Source organism: Geotrypetes seraphini, chromosome 1, assembly GCF_902459505.1.
Source record: "Geotrypetes seraphini chromosome 1, aGeoSer1.1, whole genome shotgun sequence".
Taxonomy (NCBI): Eukaryota; Metazoa; Chordata; class Amphibia; order Gymnophiona; family Dermophiidae; genus Geotrypetes; species Geotrypetes seraphini.
Genome location: NC_047084.1, coordinates 410,084,800 through 410,104,811, shown reverse-complemented (window position 1 = coordinate 410,104,811; position 20,012 = coordinate 410,084,800). Strand labels below are relative to the sequence as shown.

The 20,012-nt window shown below is 40.0% G+C and overlaps 1 protein-coding gene across 3 annotated transcripts in view; it reads right to left on the bottom strand.

Moving 5' to 3' along the window:
• ZNF462 (zinc finger protein 462) overlaps positions 1–20,012 on the bottom strand; it is a 475,139-nt gene that overhangs the window by 425,053 nt on the left and 30,074 nt on the right. Inside the window, exon 1 of one of the 3 annotated variants that reach the window (XM_033918576.1) lies at positions 12,712–12,786. The exons of the other annotated variants lie outside the window; for them this stretch is intronic. The gene's annotated coding sequence lies outside the window, so the exon portion shown is untranslated. Of the gene's footprint in view, positions 1–12,711; positions 12,787–20,012 lie in introns of those variants that run through there. 3 annotated transcript variants of the gene reach the window in all.

The window sequence follows — 20,012 nt, the reverse complement described above, 5'->3', positions numbered from 1 at the left end:
CAGTTTAAAAGATTCCTAGATAAAACTTTATCTTTTCAGGCTGGTGTCTGGAATAAAACTTTAAGAGGTTCATAATTGAAATGGAAATATGTCTAAAAGCCCACTTAAATTGGTACTTGGATGACCTAAAAAACAGGTCGTCTAAGTGCCGATAATCGAAACGGGTTTTAGACATATCTAAAATCAGCTTAGGCCTTTTCACTGCCGCTGTGTGCCCAGAGTGTAAAGGGGTGTTTTTTGAGGAGTGGTAGGGCAGGAGGTGGGCGGGATGTGAGCCGACCTAGACTTAGTCATCCTGTAGCAATAATCAAAAGTGTAACGCAACTGCCTAGACGGAACTTATAACGTTGTGACTTAGGCAATCTAAAAACAAGTCTAAGGGCCCAGAAGGTATGCAAAGTGACCAGATAACCACTGCAGGGATAAGTACAGACACCCACACACTTCCCCAGTGATCACTGACCCCCTCTGCCCACCCACACTGCCCTAAAAATCAGAATAAAAACGTACATACCTGTCTCCAAAACATCAGCACCTGGCATAGGAAAGCCTAGTAAAGCTGCACAGAGGTGGCTTAAGTAGTCTGGGGGATGGGCTAGTGAACCATAGAGAGGAGGACCCAGGCCCATAAGCTACTCTAACCACTGCATTCATGATGAAAAATGTGCACCCACCAAAACCCTACTGTAGGTGCCACCTTGCAGCCATAAGGGCTATTGGGGTTGTAAATAGGTAAGAATAATAGGTTTTGGGGATGTTTTGGGGGGCTCACCATGACCTGCAAGGGAGTTGTGGTGAGATGTTTATGTGGAACCCTTTTTGTGAAGTTCACAGCAGTGCTCTGTAAGGTGCCCCACTACTCTGTTATCATGTCTGGGTGGCCAGTTCATCACTTTGCTGACCCCTCCCACGTCTAAAAGGTCTTTTTCTAGGCATTTTGGACTTGGACAAATTTTTGGTTGAGAATGTGATACACTTCCCCCTCCGAATCCACGGATTCGGTTATTCGGTTTTTAAGGTGGAATAAAACCCAAAACTTTATTTTGGACCTTCCCCTCTTCCCTCCTGCCTTCCCTCCGGCATCCTGGCCTTACCTGGTGGTCTAGTAAGCTTTCAGGGCAGGAGCAATCTTCCTATGCTCCTGCCCCGTGCAGATCGCCAATGGGAAATGGCTGCTGTGAGCTCCCATCGTAGTCTCAAGGGACTATGGGAGCTCACGGCAGCCATTTCCTACTGGCGATCTGCACGGGGCAGGAGCGTAGGAAGATCACTCCTGCCCTGAAAGCCCGCTTGACCCTCAGGTAAGGTCCGGGGTAGGTCAGAGCCGGCACAAAGTTATTCGCGATTTTTCATACTTTGCGGTCTGGCTCTGCCCCTAACCCCCACGAATACTGAGGGAGAAGTGTATAAAGATAGATGGCTTAGCGGTCTGACCATAGAAGTAGACGATTCTCAAAAAATATATATTTTGGATGTATTTTTCGAGAATGGACTTTAGACATTATGACTTTGGACTAGTGCCTTAGGTCCAAAATGGACTTAGACTTTTTTTTTTTTTAATGCCGCTCCAAGTATCTTATTTTTAAATTCATTTTCATATCAAACTTTTAGAAGATCACTGAAAACTTACTTATTTGGCAAATTTATTTAATTTTTCTGGATGGTAATTGTAAGTACTTGCTGATGTATTTTTGCTGCTTTTTGTGCAGTTTATCTTGATGTTAACCGTTCTGAACTGCAAGGTGCTGCGAGATATAAATAATTTTTTATTATGATTATTAGTGGACTAGAGAGAAGAGTGCTGTTCTCTGGTCTGCTCCAGGTTCAACCTTCTGCACCTCTTCCTTGCAAGCTGCCTGGAAAGAACATCATAACTATGCTGCTCTAGAGTCTGCAAAGTGGGGATCTCTGTTTCAGGCCATTCCTCCAGAAATTCACCCTGAGTATAGGGGATAAAGTACTTCTGTGCATGAAAGAAGAGCAGGATCAGGCTATGACTTCAGGTAGCAAAACAAGCACATACTTTAAAGTGATGTCAAAAAGCAGAAGGATGCATGGGTGAATGAGAGGAATAGTCAGTAAGAAAAAGAATGTGATAGTGTTTCTCTATACGTTTCTGATAAGAAAAGTCATTGGAGATTTCAAAAATGCTCTACAGAATGCTGAAAGTGATGGACTAGGACAGATATCCCTGGAATTTTATAAAATAATTGTGTTGGCCTTTCTCAGCATCTCCTAATTTAGGGCCCCTTTTACAAAGCCATGGTATACGGCAGTGGTCTCAAACTTGCGGCCCACCAGGTACTAATTTTGAGGCCCTCGGTATGTTTATCATAATCACAAAAGTAAAATAAAACAGTTTCTTGATCATATAGCTATAAATGACAGTAAATGCAATCGGTTTAGAAGTGAAGATTCAGGAAGCTGTTGAACTTGATGTTCCATCCAGCATGGATGAAGAAGCCTGTCGGCGAAACGCGTTAGGACCCACCTGTACCTGCTGTAGCAAGTTGGCTTCCTAAACTCTCACAGCTAAATTTTGCCTATTTTGAGGATCATAGTTTTCACTTAAGTATTGGACACTTCAAATGGACATTTAATAGAAAAAAGAAAATTAGTATAAAAAGACATTCACCAAAATTTAAATACCTTTCTACCGCTTGAGGATGGTGCTATGTTAGACTCTTTGAAAGTCCTTATAAGGGTTGCTGCACTGGTTTGGTCACTTTCTTACCATACGATGGTTCTGAGCACCTTCGTGGTTTAAAGGCATTTTCATTTTGTTTTTTGTTCCCTTTTTTGTTTTTGTTAATATTCTTATTAAGACTTAGCCAAAAGGAAAGATTTATAAACTATAATGAGTTTTACCTCATGCAAAATTGTCATTAGCTTTTTTTTTTTTTTTTTTTGAGGCCCTCCAAGTACCTACAAATCTAAAATGTGGCCCTACGTAGGGTTTGAATTTGAGACCACTGGTATAAGGGATATTGCCGTGGTAAATGCACTGAAGCACATAGAACTGAAAGTGCCCTTAGACTTGTTATCACTGCACACAGTCTACATTTGTAATCTCTTGGTTGGACTACTGCAATACTGTTTATGGTGGCACCCCTCAGTATCAACTATGCATTTACAAATTCTTCAAAATTCTGCAGTGAGTTTTCTTTGAAAAGCTAAGAGACATGATCATGCCTCTCCATTGTTACCTGGCTACCTGTGATATATTCCTTTTGGTTTAAGACAGTGTCTCACAAACTTTGTGAAGCTGCGGCACATTAAACGTGGTGCCCACAGCTCGAGGCAAAGTGTGCAGGCGTCGACACAATGATGTCACATGCATGCATGATGTTATAACATCGATATCCCTGCATGCACATAAGGCCCTCCAGACTGGGTGGGGGTGCTGGCAGGGAAAAGGTAAGGAGAGGCACTGGTGCCAGCTGACTGTCTACAGGATGTGCCTCTCGCCGCAAGAGGCACATCCTATAGGCAGTCAGCCTTCCCCGGCGTCTTGCAGCACACCTGGAATTTTAGGCAGCACACTAGTGTGCCACAGCACACAGTTTGCGATACACTGGTTTATGATCTTGTGTATTACGCCCTTTATTTAGGATCATGTTTCAAGTTTCAAGTTTATTGGCATTTGATGAATCGCTTATCACAATATCTAAGCGATGTACATAGTAAAAGCCACCGGACGGTGGTTTAACATACAATTTAGACAGGTTAGACATAGAACAGACAATTTACTAATAATATTATTAAAATTGACGAAAAAAGTCAAAGTAACTTAAATAAAGTTAAAAATTGTTAAAATCTAGACAGATATGAATTGGTAGGGAGGAGGGGGAAAAGTTACAATGTCGTTATTTGTTGAAATTTTACATAAAAGGGAAAAAAACAATAAGGAGGGAGGGGATTTAATAAAATTTTGTCAAATTATTATATGATGTAGGAAATTTTAGTATGTCATTTCATGTATCAAATGCATCTTGAAATAGAAAAGTTTTTAACATTTTCTTAAATGAAATAAGGTCTTTTTCGCTTCTAATAAAGTTTGGTAGGGAATTCCATAACGTAGGGGCCATAACGGAGAATATGTCATTTCTTCTTGTGCCTATGATTTTCAAAGAAGGGATTGATAATAAATTTGAGGAGAATGATCGTAGAGAACGTGTAGAATTATATGGAATTATCATTTTAGATATAAATTGAGGTTCATTGAAGAGTATTGTTTTATAAACCAAAAATATAATTTTAAAAGTAATTCGGTGAGAAACGGGAAGCCAGTGTGATTTGATTAATAATGGGGTGACATGATAGTATTTTCTTGCTTTATGAATTAATTTTATTGCGGTGTTTTGAATTATTTGGAGTCGTCTTTTTTCTTTCTGAGTTATGTTAATTAAGAGGGAATTACAATAATCAATTTTAGAAATGATTAGAGAATGAACCAGAATATTAATTGATTTGGGTTCTAGAAAGGTAGAAATCGAACGAATAAGACGTAGTCTGTAAAAGCATGATTTTACTATTTCACTAATATGGCTGTGAAATGATAAATCTACATCAATTGTTACTCCAAGAATTTTCAGTTTGGGTACAGATTCTAGAGGGGTATTATCTAGGGTGAATGGTATATTTGGTATTAAGTTTCCTTTCCAAGTGAAAAGCATTGTTTTTGATTTTTGAATGTTCAGAGCTAGTTTATTACAGCTTAACCAATTTTTTATTAGTTCTAGTTTGTCATTGATGGCTTTTATTTCTTCATCTTTTTCTGGATTGAAGGGGTGTATAAGATGGATATCGGCTGCGTAAGAGAATGTTGTAAAACCTAGTGATTGTGAGATAGTAAGAAGTGGAGATAGAAAAATGTTAAATAGAAGAGTTGATAGTATTGATCCTTGTGGTACCCCATAGGTTGAAGAGTAGTTTGAAGAATAGACGTCATTGAATTTAACTCGGGAAATGCGATCTGATAAGAAAGAAGTTAACCATTTTAGAACTTGGCCTTCAATGCCTAATGATTGCATACGATTTAATAAGAGTTCGTGATCAATAGTATCGAATGCGGCCGATAGATCTAACGAGAAAAGAGCTACAGATTTGTGGTGGTCTAAATAATAGTGGATATTTGTTACGAGACCGATCAGTGAGTATTCGGTACTATGATGTTTTCGGAATCCGGTTTGGTTGGGGTGAAGAGCGTTCGAGGATTTGGCAAACTCTGAAAGTTGTTCAAAAACTAGTTTTTCGGATAGTTTCATTAGAAAAGGTAAGTTGGAGATGGGGCGGTAATTAGATGTGTCATTTTGACTAGATTTATAATTTTTTATTATTGGCGTGACAACTGAGGTTTTCCAAGAGGTGGGGACAGTTGCAGAAAGAAAGCTGTTTTGGATAAGAGAAAGAATAAATGGGCCGACGCAATGAAAAAATTTCTTAAAATATCATCACTTTTTCTTTCCTCTCTTGACAATTCCCTATACACCAGCTCATTCTCTTCACTCTACGGGTACCCATCATTTAGTTTTTCCGCCCCCCCAAAGACAATCCAATATGAATCAACTAGAAATTCAGCTTTTTTCTTCTTGCTCCAAAACAATGGAATGACTTACCAACATGTAGTCGATCTGAACCTTCTTTTACCAAATTTAAAGGCCTTCTTAAAACTCATTTTTTTCTCTTATTTGGAAATTCTTCTGCTTAACCACTGATGTCAGATGATTTTTGACTAATGTATATTGACCACTATCTGATGTAGGACAAGCCTATTTATTTACTATACTTTGACTATTTTATACTTTTTATTCTTTTGTGTGTGATTGTTTCTTTCCTGTTAACCTGTTCCTTACTTTTGGAATTATTTTATTTATTGTAATATAAACCACTGTGACCTGTGAAACAGAAATGGCAGTATATCAAGCTTTCTAAACAAACATTATACCTTCCTTCATACAAGTGTGTATGAACAACATCAGAACTTCATGCTTTAGTATTACTGCCCCTCTCTTCTGGAACACCTCCCTTCTTTATCTTAGACTGAAAACCTCTCCACTTAAATTAATTTCTCAGCTGAAAGTGTATAATTTTTCCAATGCATTCCCAGCAACTATTTGACTTCAGCTCTTTTATTATTCCTTTCTCTAGTTATGGCATATTTGCTCAGGAACTCTGAGGTGTTTTTTCCTTCCCTATGTTCCTTTGTTTAAATTGTAATCATTTCTTTCCCTCTTCTCCTCTTCTGTAGGGTGATGTGTTTGGGCTGTAAAAACCTAAGGGAATGGTACAGTTAAGGGGGCGAAGAACATTTATGCACAAAAGAGGTACCTGGGTGGGAACGAATGTGAAGGACAAACAAGTAGAAATGGTGACAGCGAAAACTAGAAGGATGGTTGGGTGCATATGGAGAAGAAAAGCAGGAAATAGCAAAGTAACATAGCAAATGACAGCAGATAAAGACCTGAACATAGAAACACAGAAACATGATGGCAGATAAAGGCCAAATGGGCCATCCAGTCTGCCCATCTGCAGTAATCATTATCTCTCTCTCTGAGAGATCCCACGTGTCTACCCCAGGCCCTTTTGAATTCAGACAGTCTCTGTCTCCCCACCTCTTCCGGGGGACTGTTCCATGCATCTATCACTCTTTCTGGATGACTATTCCATTTATCTATCACCCTTTCTGTAAAAAAGTATTTCCTTAGATGACTCCGGAGCCTATCACCTCTTAACTTCATCCTATGACCTCTTATTACAGAGTTTCCTTTCAAATGAAAGACTCGACTCGTGCGCATTTACAATACATAGGTATTTAAATGTCCTAATCATATCTCCCCTCTCCTGCCTTTCCTCCAAATTATACAGATTGAGATCTTTAAGTCTGTCCCCGTACGCCTTATGATGATGACCACATACCATTTTAGTAGCCTTCATCTGGACCGACTCCATCCTTTTGATATCTTTTTGAAAGTGCGGCCTCCAGAACTGTACACAATATTCTAAAAGAGGTCTCACCAAAGTCTTATACAGGGGCATCAATACCTCCTTTTTCCTACTGGCCATACCTCTCCCTATGCAATCTAGCATCCTTCTAGCTTCCGCCGTCACCTTTTCAACCTGTTTGGTCACCTTAACATCATCACATTCAATCACACCCAAGTCCCACTCTTCTGTCGTGCACAGAAGTTCTTCACCCCCTAAACTGTACCATTCTCTTGGGTTTTTGCAGCCCAAATGCTTGACCTTGCATTTCTTAGCACTAAATTTTAGCTGCCAAATTTCAAACCATTCTTCAAGCTTCGCCAGGTCTTTCTTCATGTCATTCACACCATCCGGAGTGTCTACTCTATTGCAGATTGTGGTATCATCCGCAAAGAGGCAAATCTTACCCAACAACCCTTCGGCAATATCGTTTATAAAAATGTTAAAAAGAACAGGCCCAAGAACAGGACCTTGAGGCACACCACTGGTTACATCCCATTCCTCAGAACGATCTCCATTGATCATTACCCTTTGTTGCCTTCCACTCAACCAGTTCTTGACCCAGCCCGAAGGCACTCAATTTATTTATTAGACGTCTGTGTGGAACGCTGTCAAAGTCTTTGCTAAAATCTAAATACACCACAGGATTACAGAAACTTGACCATTCTCCGTTTTAAAAGTGTTTCCATTAATTTGCTTACCACAAAAGTCAGACTTACCGGCCTGTAATTCCCTACTTCTTCCTTACTCCCACTTTTTTGGAGAGGGATCATACCTACCCTTCTCCAGTCCTCCGGTACCACTCCCAACTCTAGAAACTCGTTGAAAGTTCAGTCAGTGGAGCTACCAGAACTTCCCTAAGTTCCTTCAGCACCCTCGGATGTACACCATCTGGCGCCATCGCTTTGTCTACCTTTATTTTAGCTAGCTCCTCATGAACACAACCCTCTGAAAATCGATCAGGGTCTATTACTCCTCCCTCCATCCCTATTCATGTTTGTCTTCTGCAGTCCTGCCCCCAGCACTTCAGCCATGAACACAGAACAGAAATATTTGTTAAGCAATTCAGCCTTTTCTTTATTAGCTTCTACATATTCCTCCCCTTCACCTATGAGTATCACAATGCTACTTTTGCACTTCTTACTATCACTAATATATCTAAAAAATATCTTGTTTTCCCATTTTACCATGTCAGCTATTTTTTCTTCCATTTTCATCTTTGCTTTTCTGACTACACGACCAGCCTCTCTTAACTTTTCCAGATATTTTTGCTTGTCTTCCTCTTTCTGCGATCTTTTGTAGTTTATGATCCATCCAGTCTGCCCAATAGTCGCACACAATCTATAGTCATAGTTAAATTTTCTTTTTTTCCTTTATTTCTTTGCCATAGACCATGGAAGTCTGCCCAGCACCATCCTTAGGTTCCCATTACTGGAGTTGCCATCAAAGCCCATTCCAGCCTATCCTAACCATTCTGTTTTCAGGATATAGACCATAAAGTCTGCCCAGCTCTGTCCTCATGTTCCAAGCTTCTATCAAAGCCCTCCCCAGTCCATCCTAAACCAAATCGTCATATACAGGACAAAGACCGTGCAAAATTGCTCAATATCGGCCTTTGTTTTCTATGATTCATTTTCTAATTAGAGCTCTTCTGTGTTCATCCCACGTTTTTTTAAATTCCGTCAACACTTTCATATCCACAAACTCCCTCTGGAGGGCATTCCAGACATCCACGCTTAGAAGTTGGATAAGTGATAGTATCAAATTTTAATAAAAACTTGAAACTTCCTTTCTCTGTGAAAAAGAATTTCCTAACATTACCCTGCAACCTCAATTCATACCCTCTAGTTTTACCATTTTCCCTTCTCTGGCAAACAATAGTTTCTACATTAATAACTTTCAATTATTTAAACATCTCCACCATACAGTATCTCCCATGTCCTTCTTCTCCTCTAGAGCATACACATTCAGGTCTTCCAGTTTCTTCTCGTACGTCTTTTCACGTAAGCCCCATATCATTTTCATTGCTTTCCTCTGGACCACTTTACGTTTTTTACATCCTTAGCCAGATATCCTTAGCCAGTACTGAATACAGTACTCCAACTGGGGCCTCACCAATGACCTGTACAAGGGCATCAACACTTTTTTTTCTTCTACTGGTTACGTCTCTCTCTATACAGCCCCAGCATCCTTCTGTCTACAGCCACCGCCTTGTCACTGTTTCATCGCATTCAGATCCTCAGACACTATCACCCCAAGGTCATCTGTGCATATCAGTCTCTCACCTCCTAGCACATAAGGTTCCTTCGGATTTCTACTTTCCAAGTACAGCACTCTGCACTTCTTCACATTGAATTTTAGTTGCTAAACATTAGTTTTAGTTGCCATTATTTTAACTTTTGCAGATCCTTTTTCATGTTTTCCACTGTCTTCAGGGTGCCCAGTCTGTTACAAATCTTGGTATCATCCGCAAAAAAATAAACCTTATCTTTTAACCTTTCAGCAATTTCGCTCACAAATAGACCCCAACACTGATCCTTGTGGCATGTTACTACCCACCTTTCCCTCCTCCAAGAGAATACCATTAACCACCATGCTCTGGCATCTGGCTGTCAATCACTTTCTAATCCAGTTCACCACTTTGAGCCCTAAATTCAGCCTTCAAGTTTGTTCAAGAACCTCTTCTGTGGAACTGTGTCAAATGCTTTGCTGGAATCTAAGTAGCACACGTCCTCGATCCAATTCTCTGGTTGCCCAATCAAAGAACTCAATCAGATTTGTTTGGCATGATTTACCTTCAGTAAAACCATGTTGTCTCGGAACTTGTAACCCATTGGATTCTGGGAAGTTCACTATCCTTTCCTTCAGCAACGCTTCCATTATTTTTCCTATAACCGAAGTGAGGCTTACCAGCCTGTAGTTTCCTGCTTTAAGAGGACCATAACACTTGGGTGAGACCTCATTTAGAATATTGTGTACAGTTCTTGAAACCACACCTTCAAAAAGATTTAAACAGGACAAAGTCGGTCTGAAGAAGACTACTAAAATGGTTGGTGGTCTTCGTGATATAGTGTATGAGGATAGACTTAAAGATCTTAATATGTATACTTTGGAGGATGAAAGGAAGGATAGGAGCAATATGATAAGAGACATTTAAATATCTACAAGGCATAAATACGCATGAGGTGAGTCTCTTTCAATTGAAAGGAAGCTCTGGAATCTGGGTGCATAGGATGAAGGTGAAAGGGGATAGACTAAGAAGTAACTTCAGAAAATACTTTTTCACAAAAAGGGTGATGAATGCATGCAATGACCTCCCAGTGGAAGTGGTAGAGATGAAAAATGTATCTGAATCTGAGAATGTTTGGGATAAGTAAATTGGGTTTCTAAGGGAGAGGAAGGGTAGTAGATAGCAAGAATAGGCAGACTAGATAGGCCATATGTTCTTTATCTGCCTTAATTTTTCTCTGTTTCTATGTATCATATTGCTCTGTATTAGATTTAGATTGATATGTTTTGCTACTGAATGTTCCCCTCCATCATATTTTATTTATTTTGTAAACTACTAGATATTTGTTGTTGTTATATTTGCAGTATATCAAATAAACTGAACTTGAACAGGAACCTGAACAGGCTAGAGTTGACTTAAAGGACAGTTTCTAACATGGCCAGTGGTATTCATCATAAATCATATGGGATGAGACAGAATACTTTGGAAGAAAAGCAGAAAAGGGGATATATGATAGAGACACTGAAATACCTCAATGGTATAAATGCATAAAGATACAATACAATACAACTTCTTGTATCCTGCAATTTTCTACATGGAATCAATGCAGCTCACAGAAAGGGAATTTTATATTACATCAATGGGCCTCTCTCACTTAAAGCTTGCTCAGGAACAATGGGTCATAGGGTGGACTCAGGAGTAATTTAAGGAAATATTTCTTTCTGGACAGTATCATAGATTCCTGGAATAACCTCCCAATGGACATGCTAGTGACAAGCATAATGTGTGAATTCAGGAAAGCCAAGAACAGGCACAGAGGATCTCTAAGGAGAGGAAGAGTTGTAGAGCTTAGTAGCTGGTGCAGATGGGCAGCCAGGAAAGACCATATGGTCTTTATCTGCCATCATTTTTCTATGTTTTTGTATTTCTACATGCATATGTTTCTCTAGCAGACTTTGCCAGAATTTCAAAGCAAAAGTAATTGGTTTTTTAAACTCAGCAGAAGTACAATCCTCAAACATCATAAAAGTGCGCAAATAACCATACATTAACATCAGCAATAAAAAATTTGAAAGCACAAAACAGCCCACAAATTTACCATGTTATAGCTATGAGGTATATACTCAATCTGCCTCTCCTGGTAGACAATTTATCTGGAGGGTTCTATGCCTGGGCTAAGAATTCAGCTGAGGATTATACATTTTTTACCCCCTAAGCTACAGCAAACATTTCCACATTCATACAATACACAAACTAAACATGTACTTCTGCTTTGAAAATTACCTGAAGGAATCTATGGGCCAGAATCTATAAATGGCGTCTGCTTGCAGCCACCTAGCTTAATCGGTGTGGTAATTGACTGAGCTGGTTTTCAGCCCATCAAAAAAAAAAATCATTAAACTATTTAAGAGTTCGGTGCCAAACTCTTAGGACACCTAGCAATGCCAAAGTGGAGGCACCTTCCCATGCTAGAATGGACCTAACACCTATGTTAAAAAGCAGGTGTATTTATAGGCAGAGAATAGGCGTGGTTGTCTTAGGCATCATTAGGCATCCGACAAAGACACCACCAAATTAGACGAGTGAAAAGCTGGCCTAATGGAGTGATGCCTATGTCTAGGATGCCTGGCGATACCTAAGTCCGCTTAGGCACTGCTAGGCGTGACTCTATAAACGGCACCGGTTTTTTGATTGACAACTGTGCCGAGCTACATCATTTATAGATTATGGCCCTATTTGTTTATATTTCTACCCAATCTCTGGTACACATAAATTTAAAGGATTAATTTATACAATAACGTGGAATTTTCTTACACACATAAATGCAAACCCCTCACCAATCCTGCCTCTGGAACACCTCAATCTAGGCAAACTTATATGCAGTTCACAAATAAGTTAGTTTTAAGGTAGACATTTTTCTAAAAGTCCATTTCTATAAGTTAACCCAGCACCAGAACAAAATGGTGGTAGCTACCCTCAGACCATTGCTGAAGTCTCCCTTCTCTCTCCCAACAGCGTCACTTGTTTAAAAAAAAAAAAAACAACAACAAAAAACTTTCAGTGCACCATGGGGGGAATGTATCAAGGGTTGCCAAGTAATCTAGTGGCATTAAATTCTAAGATGCCCATTATATTCCTATAGTTGTCTTAGTAGTTAGCGTGCACTAAATCAGTTAGCACCCCTTGGTGAATTTCCCTCAACTATAGCTATTTGTTTTAGACTTGCAACATTACATGAAATTTGAATATTAATTAATATTAGTGGTACACTTCTCTGTATTGGTTTTGTCAAGGGTGGATTATTGTAACTCTATGTATCTGGGTCTTTCAAAGGTCAGTTTGCAGAGGCTTCAGTTGATATAGAATACCGCTGCCAAGCTTATTTTCGGTAAGGGTAAAAATTTGACCATGTAACTCCATTGCTTAAGGAATTACATTAGCTTTCTATGTACCTTAGAATCCAATACTGCTGTCTCATGATTCTGATTGTACAATACCTGTATTAGACCTTTGGGTCTCACAGATTCTGTTACCGGAGTTTTGTTCTTTGTTCCTTTTTATTTCAATAAAGATGATTGCCTTTAAAAAAAAGAATCCAATTCAAATGCGTTTGCATTGCATTTAAGATCTTATTCAGCATCTTTACCACTCTGGTCCCTTTAGACCAGCAGTCTCAAACTCGTGGCACACGGGCCGCATGCGGCCCTCCAGGTGCTATTTTACAGCCCGCAGTCTGGATGCGATGATCAACTCCTCCCTTGCTGCAGTTGATTGTTCCGGTCAAAGCTGCGGCCAGTGGCGGCTCCTCGCACCATCCACACCAGCATTTCTCTTCCCCCTTCCCTTCCCTTCAGAGAGGCTTCTGACGCAGGCGCGGATCTCGCGAGGAGCCGCCACCCGCGGCTTTGAACGGAACGATCTACTGAGGAAGGGAGCCGGCCAGACATGCTGCTGCTCCACAAGGAAGGGAATGGAAGGGGAGGGGAAAGAGAAATGCTTCTGCTGCATAGGAAAGGGGGACCCTAGGAAAATGCTGCTGCTGCTGCTGCTGCACAGGGAAAGGGAGAGGGAGGGAAGGGGGAAGAGAAATGCCTCTGCTGCACAGGGAAAGAGAGAGGGAGGGAAAGGGGAAGAAAAATGCTTCTGCTGCACAGGAAAGGGGGAAGGGAAATGCTGCTTCTGTTGCTGCTGCACCCAATTGGGGAAAGAAAGGGAAGGAAGAAAAAGGAAGACAAGGGAGAGGAGAGGAACAAGAGATGCCAAGTTCATGGGAGGGAGGGAAGGAAAGGAGATACCAGACCATGGAGGGGGAGGGAGAGATGCCAGGGCATGGGGGGAGGGAAGGAGACAGATGCCAGACCAGGGGAAAGGAAGGAGGGAGGGAGAGAAAGGAAGGAAAGAGATGTCAGACCATGAAAATAGGACGGAAAAAGAGAGAGATAGGAAGGGAAGATAAGACATGGAAACGTAGATTTTGAAAAGAAAGCAGAAAAATTGAATATTAAGTTAATGCCAAAGATGGATGCAAGGCAGAAAGTGAAGATGGAGCGAAAAACAGTCAAAGGACAAGAAGACCCTGGAAACATAGTTAAAAGCACAGAAAAATAAAGTTACCAGCCAACAAAGGTAGGGCAAATGATTTTATTTTCAATACAGTGATTGAAATGTGTCAGTTTTGAAAAAAAAAAAGATATTAAACTTTAAATTTGAGGGCTGCAAAAAAAATAGAGTATTTGGAGGGCCACAGAAAAAATAGTTAATGTCTTATTAAAGAAAATGACAATTTTGCAAAAGGTAAAACTCTTTATAGTTTATATATCTTTCCTTTTAACTGTTAAAGGAAACTAAGGGGTCCTTTTACTAAGGTGCACTTGTACGTCTTAGCGTGCGCTAAAAATTAACGCGTGCTAATCCGTCCATTATATCCTATGGATGCGTTAGTACGCATTAGCATTTAGCGCACGCTAAGGAGCACTAGCCCGCCTTAATAAAAGGATCCCTAAGTTATTTTAGTTTATAATCTCTTTTATGTTTATGTATTATGTTCACTTTATTGTTAACCGAGTCGAGCTCCTTTTGGTTGAAGGCCCGGTCTATAAAAATAAGTTTTAGTTTAGTTTAATTAGTTTAGTTTAGATACAAAATTATGTAAAGCAGTTTATTAATTATAAATGGAGAGAAATAATGCATGCAAAGAAACCTTAGTAAACCAAATTTAACTAAAAAGGATGCAGATGAAGTCTGTAAAAATTAGCAGAAAAAGTACATACTGTTTTATGACCAGATTTTTTTTAAAGCAAAGTCCCAGTTGCAAAACTAATTCTTGCTAGTTACTAAAGTGTGCACGAAGTTTGATATATCTTAACACATAGCCAGAAAAAAAGCCCTTTTCTGTCACATTTGCCCAATTTATTTATTTTATGTCATAATTATTACCATTTTGCAAATCATTTCTCCACTCAGCATTTTTCTACTAAGAGTGAGTTTCCACTAATGCTGCCCAATTTCCGATTTGAATTGATTCACCGATTCACTTCGGGTGAGTCGATTCAAATTGATTTGAAAACAAAAGAACAAAAAAAAAAAATCGGCCTCCCAATTTCTAAAGCAGGAGCAGTAGCGTTGCCTCTTGCTGGCCGGCCACTGCCGCTCCTGTTTTAGAAGGCGAGGGGGGAGGGTCAGTCAGGAAGTGCTACGGTGTCCTGCTTCCCCTTGGCCTCCCGCTCTTCCATTTACCTAATTCCAGCAGTGGAGTAGCCTGCAGAGAGGATTGCCGGTGCTTTAGCGATCCTTGCAGGCTGCCATCAGCCTCCGGAGCTGTTGTTTTCTCTGCCGCGATCCTGCCTCTAATGTCAGAGGAGGGGTGGGACCGCGGCAGAGGGAAGACAGTTCCTGAGGCTGATGGCAGCCTACAAGGATCATTAGCACTGGTGATTCTCTCTGCAGGCTGCTTCGCTGCTGGAATTAAGTAAAAGTAAGTCCAGGAGGCCAGAGGAGAGCATGCAGGCCTTCGGGGGAGGGGCAGGCCTTCAGAAGAGGGGGGCCCTGGTGTAAAAGTACACGGAGGGAGGGAGGGAGGAAAGGGGGGGTTCAAAGAGACGTGCATATGCCAGACTGGGGGAGGGAAAAATAATGGGTCTAAAAACAGAGGAGAAGGAGAAAGATGGTGGACAATAGGATTTAGGGAGGGATGGTGGACAATAGGATTTAGGGAGGGAAGGAACAGAAAGGGAGAGATGCTGGACACAAGGGATGGTGTGGAGGGGGGGAATAGAGATACTGGATAGGAGGGCAGTTGAGAAGAGAAAGGGAGAGATGTGGACCCTGGGGTGGTGGGAAAGGAGGGAGAGATGCTGGTTGAGAAAAGGGTAGTTGAGAAAAGATGAATCTGTGGATGGAGACGGAAAAAAGGAAAGATGCCAGACTTCCGGGGGAGGGAAGGGAAACGGAAGGGGAGGACAGAGATGGCAGATGGGTGGTTAGCTTGGAGAAAGAAGAAAGAAGGAGACCCTGGTAAGCAAGTTATCAGAAGACAACCAAAGCCTGGGACCAACATGATTTGAATAATGACCAGACAACAAAAGGTAGAAAAAATAATTTTATTTTCTGTTTTGTGATTACAATATGTTAGATTTGAAATGTGTATCCTGCCAGAGCTGGTGTTAGACCGCAAATGTGAGCTAGGATTTATCAGAGAGGAAAAGTCTTTTTTGTTTGTTTATTATGTTTACACCATAGCGTCAGTGTGGATAGGAGAGAAAAAAGAGGGTGAAGAGGCTATAAAAGGGGTGAAGAGGCTATAAAATAAACCCACCAAGATGTTTTGAAAAAAACACCCAATTGGGCAGGAAAATCGAATCGAATCATCGATTCAATAGGCTGAATCGAATCAAGATTTTTTTTTCCTGAATCGAAAAACTATTTTCCACTATATAACTATGGTATATTTTAGTATATTTTCTGTTTCCTTAGTGCCCTCTCAATTTTATAATCGAGCTGATGCTGCTGTTTGTGTTTTTGAAACTCTGGTCCTTTGAATGCTTTCAAAGATCTGATTCCACCTTTGAGGCCTGAATTTGCGGATCCATCTATGTAAAAGGAATGAGACAGTTTAATGATCCTTTGCTAAATACAAGTGTATAAATGTGTTCAGGAGCTCTGTATATTAAAAAATATATTTTCATTACATTTTGTGCTAGTCCACTGCCATAACAGCCAGCACAAAGCACTACCTGCAACTTTATCAGCTAAAAGGAATAATTTTAGGAAGGCAAGGATAGCATGCTCAAATGGGAGATTTGGGAATTATCCCCCCATCCCACATACATTTTATCATTTAAAAAATATAAGGCTGCATCCCTATTTACCTCAAATTTTTAAACATAATAGTTTTTATTTCAAGAAAAACACTCAGCATAATTCAACACAATTCCAGTTACCGTAAGTACATCAGTTTATCTTCACAACTTTGTTCTTGCATCAACTACCTACAGATATCAACCTTTCTGTAAACCTGCCTAGCAAACCTCTCTTCAGAGCTCCTTTCTATCTCTGCTCTGCTCAGGTAAAATTTAAGAACAGAACAATAACAGGTCCCACACCCAGGTTCGATTTGTTTCTGTGGTATTTTTAAAAGCAAGGTAGCCCTTCTTAAACATCTCTTCTTGACAGATTATGTATACATTTCTTATAAAATAAATAATTCCAACACTGTCTTTTCTGTTCATCCATCATTCTGTCTCAAAGATGACAATTACTCCCTTATATTCAATGGCTTTGGGAATGAAAGGAACAGCAGGTGGTGCCTTTCATTCAAACAAGGATTTCGATAAGCTTTACGTCATACTTCAAAATGGCATGTAGCCAGTTCGGGGGGGGGGGGGGGGGAGAGATGAAATAATAGCACATTTCTGTTCCTGAGATTTCATAAAAGTACCAAAAGAGTTAAAGGAAAAAAATAACAACTCTGATCTTTTTATCACTGAAGAAGCTGGGCAAACTGAGGCCAAACAGATAAAAGCGCATCACTCAAGGTTACAGAGTCTGTGGAAGAAGATATATAAAATCTGCTCCTTAGTTGTCTCCATGACTTGGGGAGGGGGAGGTCTAATGATCTAAGACCTAGACCTCCTCATAGCATAGACCTCTAGCTCCTTACAGAAGGAAAGCACAGCCAATATTATGATGTCAGGAGTTAAAACTAGCAAACATTTGAGTACTGGAAGATTAAAGCTCAATATATCCATACAATGCAATACATATTATTGCATGGGTAAACCACAGAGAGAAGAAATTCTTCATTAACAATTAAATGTGTTATATTTAAGCATATCCCTGGCTCCATTCATTCACACAATAACAATAAAAAATGTATTAAGGTAAACCAACTAAAAAAGGGATCACCTTATTTTCCCTTTCTTATGCTTTGTTTTATTTCTTTGTATTACCATGGTAACATACAAATGGCTTAAGCCATGTTTTGCACTACACTGAAAGACACTTGTTCAGTCTAAAGTTTAGGTTATAAGAGAGAACAAATGTTGTGCTAAGTGGTGTGAAAGAAAGACCTGATAAGCATGTTAATGTTGAACTCCACATCAGCCACCACCTTCTCTTACCTTCTGAAAACTTAACATACCAATATAGAGTAGGTGTGACCTCAGCTACTTCACAGTGGAATGCAAGAGCAGCCTAATGATTAGAGAAATGGGCTGAAAACCAGGCAAGCCCAGTTCAAATTATTGCCAACACTTTTTCAAATCTTTATCTGTGCTGCAAAGGAGATGTAAAGTTCAAAAACAGTCTCACCAATGTTACATCTCCTCTGAAGCCCATTTCAAAACCTACCGCTGCTTCTCAAGATCTTGGGCAAATCATAAGAACATAAGAATAGCCTTACTGGGTCAGAACAATGGTCCATCTAACCCAGTATCTCATCTTTGCACAGGCCAATGCAAGTCACAAGTACCTGGCAAAAACCCAAATAGTAGCAGCATTCCATGCTACCATGTCTGTCTCAACAGCAGACTATGGACTTTTCCTCCAGGAACTTGTTCAAACCTTTTTTAAAACCAGCTACTGCACTTATCACATACTCTGGCAACGCGTTCCAGAGCTTAACTATTGTCTGAGTGAAAAAATATTTCCCCCTATTGATTTTAAAAGTATTACTCTAACTTTATTGAATGTTGCCTAGTCTTTGTAAATCTTGATGCAGTAAAAAATTGATCCACTTGTACCTGTTCTACACTATTCAGGATTTTGTAGACTTCAATCATATCTCCCCTTAGCCATCTCTTTTCCAAATTGAAGAGCCCTAACCTCTTTAGTCTTTCCTCATATGAGAAGAGTTCCAAACCCTTTATCATCTTGGTCGCTCTTATTTGAACTTTTTTCTAGTGCCGCTATATCTTTTTTGAGATAAAGAGACCAGAACTGAACACACTACGCAAGGTGAGGTTACACCATTGAGCGACATAGAGGAATTATAACATTCTTAGTTTTGTTAACCATCCCTTTTCTAATAATTCCTAGCATCCTGTTTGCCTTCTTGGCTGCTGCCGCACACTGGGTGGAATGCTTCAGTGTATTATCTACGATGACACCCAGATCCTTTTTTTTGAGCGCATCCGATAACTATGATTTGGATTATTCTTCATAATGTGCATCACTTTGCATTTGTCCACATTAAATTTCATCTGCCATTTGGATGCCTAGCATTCCAATTTCCTAAGATCTTCCAGCAATTTTTCACAGCCCACATGCGTTTTAACAATTTTGAACAGTTTAGTGCCATCTACAAATTTAATCAACTTGCACCGGTCCCAGCACAGATCCCTGCGGCACACCACTATTTACCCTCCTCCATTGAGAAAAACTGCCGTTCAATCCTATCCTCTGTTTTCTGTCCGATAACCAGTTCTTAATCCACAATTGAACATTGCCTCCTATCCTGTGACTCTTTAATTTTCTCAGGAGCCTCTCATTAAGAACTATGTCAAAAGCCTACTGGAAATCTAGATACACAACTTCAACTGGCTCACCTTTATCCACAAGTTTATTCATACCTTCAATGAAGTCAAGCAAATTGGTGAGGCAAGACCTCACTCAGCTGAACCCATGCTGACTCTGTCTACATGTTCCACAATTTTGTCTGGTACCGAGATCAGGCTTACCAGTCTATAATTTCCCAAATCTCCCCTGGAATTCTTTTTAAAAATCAGTGTAACATTGGCCACCCTCCAATCTTAGGGTACTACAGATGATTTTAATGACAGCAGATTAGCAATTTCATGTTTGAGTTCTTTCAGTATCCTGGGATGTATACCATTCAGACCAGGTGATTTATCACTCTTTAACTTGACAATTTGGCTTAGTACATCTTCCAGATTCAATTCCTCTGCCTCATCACCCTTGATAACCATTTCTGGTTCAGGTAGATTTCTTATATCTTCTTCCGTAAAGACCGAAGCAAAGGATTCATTCAGTCTCTCTGCTATGGCTTTATCTTCCCTGAGCACACCTTTTACTCCTTGATCATCCATAGGCCCCACGGATTCCCTCACAGGTTTTCTACTTTTCATATGTCTAAAAAAACTGTTACTATGAGTTTTTGCCTCTTTGTTCTTCATATTCTTGTTTAGTTTTCTTTATCAATGTTTTGCAGCTAACTTGCCAGTGCTTAAGTCTCTTCTTATTTTCTTCATAGGGACCCGTTTCCCATTCTTTAAAAGGTGTTTTCTTGGCTGTAATTGCCTCTTTCACTTCACCTTTTAACCACGCCAGCTCTCGTTTTCTC